An 11,332-nucleotide genomic window follows, 5' to 3' on the forward strand; every position below is an offset into this window, starting at 1 on the left:
CCCAGGCTTTGACCTGAAGAAGCTGGCAACCCGCGAACAGGCACTGTCAAAAAAAGCAAAAGACAAATCCCAAACAAAATCCTGTTCTCCCTAGCCAAAGGACCAGGAGAGGGGGCAGCCCAGCAAGACAAAACACATTTAGACAATTCCGCCTAACTCAGCCAGTCCTTGGCCGTGAGTTCGTTTTTCTGCCACCTCACTTTGGGGCTGGGCTGGTTCTCCACCCTCACAGGGTGCGTTTCTCAATCCAGACGCTGGGAGGCGCGAGTACCTCGCGAGCCCCTCGAGGATCATTCCCGGGACGCCGCGGAGTCACCTCCCCTCCTAGGGACCCAGAGCTTCCCAGGGCCGTGCCTGTAGGTTTTCCAGAGAGCCCCGGAAACATTCAAGACCTGGAAGGAAAAAAAAAAACTGTAAAACCACACACTTTGATATTTGACAACGTAAAAGCAAGGCTGCAAAATCAAAATCAACAAACGCTTGAAGGAAATGTCTACTTAGCTAGACATAGTGCCACCTGGATTCACGGTTGGCTCCAGAATTCCCCCCACCCCACGGTGTCATCACGTTGGAAAGTTATTTGTGGCTTAGATGTTCTCTGTTGGCAAGAATGCCTGTATATGCACAAGAAGCATATGAGTTTAATGGGACCCCAATAATTTCAAAAGCAAAAAGATAACGATCCTTTCTACTTTTTTTAACTTTTTGTGTATATGTAACAGAGTCTTGCTCTGTTGCCCAGGCTGGAGTGCAGTGGCGCAATCACAGCTCACTGCAGCCTCAAACTCCTGGACTCAAACAATCTTCCCACTTCAGCCTCCCAAGTAGCTGGGAGGGTGCACACCACCACGCCCTACTAATTTTTTTATTTTTTTAGAGTCAGGGTCTCACTATGTTGCCAGGGCTGGTCTCAAACTCCTGGGCTCAAGTGATCCTCCTGCCTCCGCCTCCCAAAGTGCTGGGATTATAGGTGTTAGCCACCACACCCAGCTTCTTCTTGTTTTAACAGGAAGAAATACATTCAATGTGAGTGCCTTTTAATGTTTGATATTAAACAAGTCCCCCACGAGTGCAGGTACCCAGGGATGCGCCACGCAGCCCTCTGCCTTCACCTACGCTGTTCCCTTTGGCCTCCATCACCCTTCCCTTCCCACATCAGCCAATTCACCTCCCATTCATCCTTCATATTTTAGCTCAGTGTTACCACCTCAGGAAAACCTTCCCTGGTCCCAAGGAACAAGATACTGTTTGTCTTCACCTGGAACTTCCTAAGGGTTCAATAATGAACGAATGAAAGAATGAATGAATGAATGAATGAATGAATGAATGAATGAATGAATACAGGTGCATAAGCATGACAGGCTTGTCCTTGTAGGGCCTTCCCATGCAACTCAAAATACATACAACCTCATTGTAAAAATATGAATACTGGCTCACAAAGTTATCCTACAAAATCAGGCACATTCAACAACAGCCCTGTGCTGAGCCATGTCGGGGCAGCAGAAAGCTCAACCTGAAACCCTGCTCTTGAGAAGCTCCTCTCTGGGGGTTGGAGCACAGAGCCAGACACAGACATCCCTGGCCTGTGTGTTCAATGAAGGGAGGGAGGGAAGGAGGGAGGCCGGGATGAATGGGTGGATGGATGAAGGGATGGAGGGATGAATGAGTCAATGGATGGATGGATAGATAGATAGATGGATGAATGGGTATATGGATGAATGGATGGAGGGAGGGATGCAGGGATGGATGGGTGGATGGAGGAAGGGATGGAGGGATGAATGGGTGGAGGATGGATGAATAAACGAATGGCTGGAGGGATGGATGAATGGGTAGATGGATGAATGGAGGGAGGGAGGAAAGGAGGGGTGGATGGGTGGGTGGGTGGATGGATGGATGGATGGATGAATGGCTGGAGGATGGATGAATAAACAAATGGATGGAGGGATGAAGGAATGAATGGGTAGATGGATGAATGGAGGGAGGGAGGAATGGAGGGGTGGATGGGTGGATGGATGGATGGAGGAATGGAGGGAGGGATGGATGGATGAATGGGTAGATGGATGAATGGATGGAGGGAGAGATGGAGAGATGGATGGGTGGATGGATGAAGGGATGGAAGGATGAATGGGCAGAGGATGGATGAATAAACGAATGGATGGGGGGATTGATGATGAATGGGTAAGTGGATGAATGGATGAAGGGATGAAGGGAGGGATAGAGGGATGAATGAGTGGGTGGATGAATGGACGGATGGATGAATGATGGAACGGAGGGATGGGTAGATGGATAAAGGGATGAAAGGAGGGATGGAGAGATGAATAGGTGAATGGATGTTTAGGGATGGGCCAGAGCAAGGCCCTGGAAGTGGGGAGTAGTGACAGGAATATGTCCCATAGAAGGTGCTTGGGCTTAGTATGGAGAGCAGGGTATGAGAAATCGTCTGTAGGAATAGGACATTCCAAGCAGAGGAAACTGCAGAGGCAAAGACCCTGCAGCTCGAGAAAACCTGGTTTCAGGATATGGTAGGGAGTGGGAAATGACTACAGGGGAGACTGGCAAGGACAAGTGGAGCCAGGTTGTGAGGGACCCATCCACGACCCTTAACCATGAACTTTGCCCCAAGGTGTGCATCAAAGTCCTGGCTATTCTTAGTATCAATATTGGAATGGTTTGACACACCCAAGAGTTTATTGCATGCTAATAGCTTCCCCTTTTAATTTCAGTTTGGAAAACATGTTTTATAGTGTCCACAACACTACTATGGTGGTGCAATATTTAGTTTTTAAATCAATATGCCTGTACAAAACTGTTACGCAGTGGCCCACACCTGTAACCCCAGTGCTTTGGGAGGCCAAGGCAGGAGGATCCGTTGAGACCAGGAGTTTAAGACCAGCCTGAGCAATATACATAGTGAGACCCTATCTCTACAAAAAAAGAAAAAAACATTTTTTAATGTTGGAACATGAAAAGATGTTCAACATGATTAGCCACCAGATAAAAGCAAATCGAAACCAAAATGAGGCCAGGCATGTAATCCCAGCATTTTGGGAGGCCAAGGCAGGAGGATCTCTTGAGGCCAGGAGTTTGAGACCAGCCTGACCAACATGGCAAAACCCCATCTCTACTAAAATACAAAAATTAGTAGGGAGTGATGGCTGATGCCTGTAATCACAGCTACCCAGGAGGCTGAAGCAGGAGAATCCCTTGAATCCAGGAGGCGGAGGTTGCAGTGAGCTGAGATCGCACCACTGCACTCCAGCCTGGACGACAGAGTGAGACTCCATCTCAAAAAAAAAAAAAAAAAGAGAGAGAGACTTCACACTTCACGCTCCCTGAGGTGGCTATAAGCAAAAATATAACTACAAATGTCAGCAAGTATGTGGAGAAATTGGAATCCTTGTGCATTGCTGGTGGGAATGCGAATGGTGCAGCCACTATGGAAAATAATCTGGCAGTTTCTCAAAAAGCTAAATATAGAACTCCCACATGCCCCCACAATTCCGCTCTTAGAGATCTACCCAAAAGAACTGAAAACAGGACCGCAAATAGGTATTTGTACACCAACATAATAGCAGCTCTATTCACGCTAGTCAAAAGGTAGTAACTATCCAAGTGTCCATCCGGGACAATGGAATATTACTTAGCAATATACAGAAATAAAGTTCTGGCCAGACACAGTAGCTCATGCCTGTCATCCCAGCACTTTGAGAGGCCAAGGTGGGCAGATCGCTTGAGCCCAGGAGTTCGAGACCAGCCTGGGCAACATGGCGAAACCCTATCTCTACAAAAAATACAAAAACTAGCCAGGCATGGAGGTGCACACCTCTAATCCCACCTACTCAGGAGGGTGAGGTGGGAGGATTGCTTGAGCCCAAAACGCAGAGGTTGCAGTGAGCCAAGGTCAAGCCACTGCACTCCAGCCTGAGGGACAGAGCGAGAGACTCTGTCTAAAACAAACAAACAAAAGCTCAGACAGTATTATGAGAACTAGGACTTTGCTTTTAATTATAATTCTGTTAGTTCAATAGAACCTGAGAGAAGACTCAACACTTATAGAAATTCTTAAATAGAAAAATAGAAGTCTCAGCCGGGTGCAGTGGCTCATGCCTGTAATCCCAGGACTTTGAGAGGCCGAGGCGAGCAGATCACGAGGTCAGGAGATGAAGACCATCCTGGCTAGCACGGTGAAACCCTGTCCCTACTAAAAATACAAAAAATTAGCCAGGCATGGTGATGGGTGCCTGTAGTCCCAGCTACTTGGGAGGCTGAGAGGCAGGAGAATGGCGTGAACCCATGAGGCGGAGCTTGCAGTGAGCTGAGATGGTGCCACTGCACTCCAACCTGGGCAACAGAGCGAGACTCCGTCTCAAAAAAAAAAAAGAAAAGAAAAATACAAGTCTCAACAGGATTTGATGAAGTCTCAGGTGTGAGTGTAAGAGAAAGGTAGTCAAGGATGACTTCAAGGTTTTGGATGAGAATGACCAGAAGGATGGAGCTGCTGTTTACTGAGATCATTAACAGGTCTCTTGCATCCTCAAAATAAAAATAAAAAGGATATTTTCTTTTTCCTTTTTTTTTTTTTTTTTTCTGAGACAGAGTCTTATTCTGTCACCAAGGCTGGAGTTCAGTGGCCTGATCATAGTTCACTGCAGTGGTCAATGGTTTCAGTGACCTCTGTAGCACTTATGATGTTCCAGGTGAAGACAAACAGTATCTTGTTCTTTCAAAAAAAAAGAAAGTTCTAATCCATGCTGCAACGTGAAAGAACCTCAAAAACAAGCTGAGTGCTTTGGGAGGCCGAGGCGGGCGGATCACGAAGTCAGGAGATCCAGACCATCCTGGCTAACATGGTGAAACCCCGTCTCTACTAAAAATACACACACACAAAAAATTAGCCGGGCATAGTGGCAGGCACCTGTGGTCCCAGCTACTCGGGAGGCTGAGGCAGGAGAATGGCACGAACCCGGGAGGCAGAGCTTGCAGTGAGCTGAGATCGCACCACTGCACTCGAGCCTGGGGGACAGAGCGAGACTCCTCAAAAAAAAACAAAAAAAAAAACAAAAAAAACAAAAGGCCACATAGTGTATGATTCCACTGCTACAGAAGCTCCAGAACAGGCAAATCCAGACAGAAAGTAGATTCGTGGCTGTCAGGAGCTAGGGAAGGGGAACCAGGAGTGATGAGAGTGACTGCTGACGGGGACGGGCTTTCCTTTAGGCATGATGGGATGTTCTGGAACTGCAGAGAGGCAACAGTTGTGTAACAATAGGAATGTACTAAATACTACTGAACCGTTGACTTAAAAATGGACAAATTGCCCTGGCGCAGTGGCTCACGCCTGTAATCCCAGCACTTTGGGAGGCCAAGGAGGGCGAATCACTTGAGGTCAGGAGTTCGAAACCGGCCTGGCCAACATGGCAAAACCCCGTCTCCACTAAAAATACAAAAATTAGCTGGGCATGGTGGTGCGTGTCTGTAATCCCAGCTACCAGTGAGCCAAGATCGCGTCACTGCACTCCAGCCTGGGCAACAGAGCAAGACTCCATCTCCAAAAAAAATTAATAAATAAAAATTAAAAATAAAACAAAATGGTTAACTTTACCTTATGTGACTCTCACCTTACTTAGAAAATAAATGTCGGCTGAGCACGGTGGCTCACACCTGTAATCCCAGCACTTTGGGAGGCCGAGGCAGGCAGATCACCTGAGGTCAAGAGTTCGAGACCAGCCTGGCCAACATGGTGAAACCCCGTCTCTGCTAAAAATACAAAAAATTAGCCGGGCATGGTGGTGGGCGCCTGTCATCCCAGCTACTCTGGAGGCTGAGGCAGGAGAATCGCTTGAACCCGGGAAGCAGAGGTTGCAGTAAGTGGAGATCACGCCTCTGTACTCCAGCCTGGGGGACAGAGCAAGACTCCACCTCAAAAAAAAAAAAAAAACGAACTGGGGATAGACGCTGAACTGGGTTTGACATAGAGTCTGTGGGCTCAAAGGCAAGACCAGCCAGGAAACAAGGACACCCAGGAGGTGTCCGAACTCTCAGGATGGGAGCTTGAAGGACACAGTGACCTTGACGGGAGAATGGTGATGGAATCTGCAATTTACCTACCCACCCATACAGCCCTCTCCTAGTAGTTCCTTGAGGGTGGGAGCCACATTGTGTGTGTGTGTCTTTGTACGTGTGTGCACGTGCATGTAATATTTCAGGCATAAAAAAGCATAGATAGGCTGGGCGTGGTAGCACACAACTGTAATCCCAGCACTTTGGGAGGCCAAGGTGGGAACATCACTTGAACCTAGAAGTTTGAGAACTGCCTGGACAAGATGGTGAGACCTTGTCTCTATATATTAAAAAATAAAAGTAGGCCAGGCACAGTGGCTCGTGCCTGTAATCCCAGCGCTTTGGGAGGCCGAGGCAGGCGGATGGCCTGAGGCCAGGAGTTCCAGACCAGCCTGGCCAACATGGTGAAACCCCATCTCTACTAAAACTACAAAAATTAGCCGGGTATGGTGTGCACACCTGTAATCCCAGCTACTCAGGAGGCTGAAGCAGGGGAATTGCTTGAACCTAGGAGGTGGAGATTGCAGTGAGCCAACTGCGCCATTGCACCCCAGCCTGGGCAACAGAGCAAGACACTGTCTCAAAAATAAATAAATAAATAAATAAATAAACAAATAAATAAATAGCATAGATAGCAGCCAGGTGTTGTGGTTCACGCCTGTAACCCCAGCACTTTGGGAGGCCAAGGCAGGAGGATCATTTGAGCCCAGGAGTTGGAGACCAGTCTGGGCAACAGAGAGAGACCCTGTCTCTACAAAAATAAATAAATAAATAAATAAATATAAAATAAAAAATTAAAAAGCATAGATAATAATTCATGCTGGAACACAGCTTGTATTCATCACCCAACTTAAGAAGAAGAAAATCGCAGATAAAACTGATGCTGTATATACACCACTTCACTTCCATTTACCTCTCTCTCTCTGTGTCTCCCTCTCATTTAGCATTTATCATTCCCACGCACATTTTTTTTTTACCTTTACAACAAGAGATGTATTCATGAGCAATATATAGAATTGTGGCTGGATGTGGTGGCACACGCCTGTAATCCTAGCTATTTGGGAGGCTGAGGCAGGAGGATAGCTTGAGCCCAGGAGTTCAAGCCCAGCCTGAGCAACGTGGTGAAACCCCATGATATGGCGTGGCTGTGTCCCCACCAAAATCTCATCTTGAACTGTAGTTCCCATAATCCCCACGCGTAATGAGAGGGACTTGGTGGGAGGTAGCTTAATCATGGGGGTGGTTACCCTCATGCTGTGCTCACAATAGTGAGTGAGTTCTTGGGAGAGCTGATGGTTTATAAGGGGCTTTTGCCACTTTTTGCTAGGTGCTTCTCTTTCCTGCCACCATGTGAAGAGGGACATGTTTGCTTCTGCTTCCACCATGATTGTAAGTTTCCTGAGGCCTCCCCAGCCCTGTGGAACTGTGAGTCAATTAAACCTTTCGTTTATAAATTACCCAGTCTCAGGCTGGGTGCGGTGGCTCACGCCTATAATCCCAGCACTTTGGGAGGCCAAGGCAGGTGGATCACAAGGTCAGGAGATCGAAACCATCCTGGCTAACATGATGAAACCCTATCTCTACTAAAAATTCAAAAAATTAGCTGAGTGTGGTGGCACATGCCTGTAGTCCCAGCTACTAGGGAGGCTGAGACAGGAGAATCACTTGAACCTGGAAGGTGGAGGTTGCAGTGAGCCAAGATCACACCACTGCACTCTAGCCTGGGAGACAGAGCAAGACTCTGTCTCAAAAAAAATTAAATTAAATTAAAAAAATAAAATAAAATAAAATAAATCACCCAGTCTCGGGTCTGTCTTCATTAGCAGCATGAGAATAGACTAATATGCCCCATCTCTACCAAAAAACTATATATATACACAAAAATTAGCTGGGCATGGTGTTGCATGCCTGTAGTCCTAGCTACTCCAGAGGCTGAGAGGGGAGGATCACTTGAGCCTGAGAGGCAGAGGTTGCAGTGCAGATCATGCTACTGCACTCTGGCCTGGGTGATAGGGTGAGACCCTGTCTCAGTAATAAATAATATAAATGTATTTTCCCCAACTGTCACATGGAGACAAGCCCATCAGGGACAAGACTAGAAGTAGACAAACCAGTCAGGTGACAACTGCTAGAGCCAGGTGCTGAAGACAGAGGCTTGGAACAGGATGGGTGTAGAAAATGTAGTGAGGCCTGTTTGGATACATGGATATTTTTGGAAGGTGGAGTCAACAGGATTTGATGAAGGCACAGACGTGGGTGTGAGAGAAAGGCAGTCAAACGTGACTTCAAGGTTTTGGATGAGAATGACCAGAAGGATGGAGCTGCTATTTACTGAGATAATCACCAGGTCTCTTGCATCCTTAAAAAAAAATGGTTTTTTTTTTTTTTGAGACAGGGTCTTATTCTGTCACCCAGGCTGGAGTTCAGTGGCTTGATTACAGCTCTCTGCAGCCTTGAATTTCTGGGCTCAAGCAATCCTACTGCCTCAGGCTCCTGAGTAGCTGAGACCACAGTCACACTGCACCCAGCTAATTTTTGTAGTGAGAGATTTTCTATTAATATCAATAATCTTTCTCAAAGTTTTGAGTCTTCTCTTAGCTTCTATTGAACTAACAGAATTATAACTAAAAGCAAAGTCTTAGTTCTCATAATACTGTCTGAGGTTTTGTTTGTTTGTTTTAGACAGAGTCACACTCTGTCGCTCAGGCTGGAGTGCAGTGGTGCAATCTTGGCTCACTGCAAACTTTGCCTCCAGGGTTCAAGTGATTCTCCTGCCTTAGCCTCCCAAGTAGCAGGGACTACAGGTGTGCACCACCACACCTGGCTAATTTTTGCATTTTTAGTAGAGACAGGGTTTCACCATGTTGGCCAGGCTAGTCTTGAACTCCTGACCTCAAGTGATCCACCCACCTTGGCCCCCCAATGTGCTGGGATTATAGGCATAAACCACTGTGCCAGACCTGTCTGAGGTTTTATGTATTCGACACCTCATCCATTGATTAAGTCCCAGAAATTATTTAATCATCATATTTATTTGATCAGTTTGACTTTATTAATATTTTTTCCACAGAGCTTTACAGGCATCCTTTAACTGATTTCTAGGATTCAATAAATTTACATTTTTTACTTTCTTCACCAAACAACAAGTTCATTTTTATAAAATTAATTGGCCCCCTGAGAGTTTCTTTACACCACTCTTCTCTCAAGATTGATATTGATTCTGTTAGTTATCTTTTCTTTTCTTTCTTTTTTTAAATGTTTAGTTTTTTAGAGATAGGGTCTCACTCTGTTGCCCAGGCTGGACTGCAGTGGTATGATCGTAGTTCACTGCAGCCTCAACCGCCCAGGCTCAGGCAATCCTCTCTCCTCAGACTCCAGTGTAGCTGGGACTACAGGTGCACACCACCATGCCTGTCTAATTTTTGTATTTTTCACAGAGACAGGGCTTTGCCATGTTGCCAAGGCTAGATCCTATTGGTTTTCAAATGGTATATCACATTTACTTCTATAATATCTTACAATTACACTTCTGTTTCATCATTCTCATAACTTACTATTACGTGTTCAACCACGTTTTAGGTATCATTTAATACATATTGCTAGGTACTAAATGATTGCTATGTACATTATTGTTAGTTTTAAGGACTGGAATATTTCCTTCTTATAAAGCCAAAAGAAAGTATTGACGTGCAAGGACAGACAATGTTTTTGAGGAGCATTGAAAGCCAGGGAGCAGAGAAAAGGAGGTAGTTGGAAGAAAAAAGGGATTCTTTCAAAGGTGGAAGAAATTATAGAATCCTTACATCTGGAGTTGGATTCTCCCCAAAGCAGGTTTTGAGTTGAGGAATTGAGTATAAATATTCAGGAGATAATCTCCAGAGACCCAGTGAGCACCTGGAGAAGAGAAATGGGAAGGAAGGGTGCGGTTAAACCCTCCCCTCTGGGCAGGAAGATCGCTGGAACCCAGGAGGTCAGGGCTGCAGTGAGCTATGATCACACCATTGCACTCCATGCTGGGCAATCCAAAGGAGTAATCCCTGAGATATAATACTATAGAACACCCCAGAACTGCCCTACTCAGGAGTGAGGAAGCCAGGGACTCACCCAACAAGCCCTGTCCCTCAACAGCCAAGGGTCACTCCTAGGAGTGGGAACTCCTAGCACATCCACATTACCCCCATGTGCAGGCTGAGCCTGCTCCTGTGGTCAGATGAAGCCCTAGGGCATAGAGACACATGGTGGTAGAGGTAAAGGGTCAGTGTGTCTGGGAGCCGTCCACCCAGATGACACCCTGCACATGGGCTGGGGGAAAATAAACAGTGTTGCTTCAGTGTGTTTGCTGATAAAAATAAAGGAGCAAGCCAGGTGCGGTGATTCACACCTGTAATCCCAGCACTTTGGGAGGTCAAAGCGAGAGGATTGCTTGAGCCCAGGAGTTCGAGACCAGCTTGGGCAACACAGCAAGACCCCATCTCTAAACAATTTTCAAAATTAGCTAGGTGTGCTGGCATGAATCTGTTGTCCCAGTTCCTCCTGAGGCAGAAGGATCACTTGAGCCCGGGAGGTCAAGGCTACTGCAGTGAGCTATGATCTCACCAATGCACTCCAGCCTGGGGGACACAGCAAGATCCTGTCTCTACAAATAAAAATTTTAAAAAAGGAATAATTGAGCCAATAGGAAGGAGGAAATTCTATTGCAGGAAAGAGTTGGGAGAATTGCTGAATGTCCGAACCCAAAAGAGGGGATGAGGTCAGGATGCAATGGGGTCAGGGGCTGGCCTCAGCCAGAACCATGGACAGCTCCTCCGTTTCCTTTCTAGTTGACCCAGGTTAGCTACGGAAGGGATGAACGTCTAAGGCAGAATAGGGAATCAGGATAACCACGGGTTAAGGCACAAGCATAAGAACAGCAGGTGCAGCCACTTCTAGGCAATGTTAGGCAGTATCCAGGCCACATCCTCCCTCCTATAATAACAAGACAGAAGTTTCCACTTCAGCCTCTGATTGGTCATGGGCTGTCTCCACTTCAGCCTCTGATTGGTCCTGGGCTGTCTCCACTTCAGCCTCTGATTGGTCACAGGGCCACCCTTCATAGAGTGTAACCAATTAGAGGCCTTCTAAAGGGCACCTGAGGTGTTGCCAAATTATTCTAGCTTAATAAAAACCTCAGTTGGGGGTGCTCTTGAGCCACTTGCTTGAGCCCACTTCCACTCTATGGAATGTACTTTTGCTTCAATAAATCTGTGCTTTCATGACTCTGTTCTTCTGTTGC

The sequence above is a fragment of the Hylobates moloch genome, unplaced genomic scaffold (assembly GCF_009828535.3).
Source record: "Hylobates moloch isolate HMO894 unplaced genomic scaffold, HMol_V3 SCAFFOLD_12, whole genome shotgun sequence".
NCBI lineage: Eukaryota > Metazoa > Chordata > Mammalia > Primates > Hylobatidae > Hylobates > Hylobates moloch.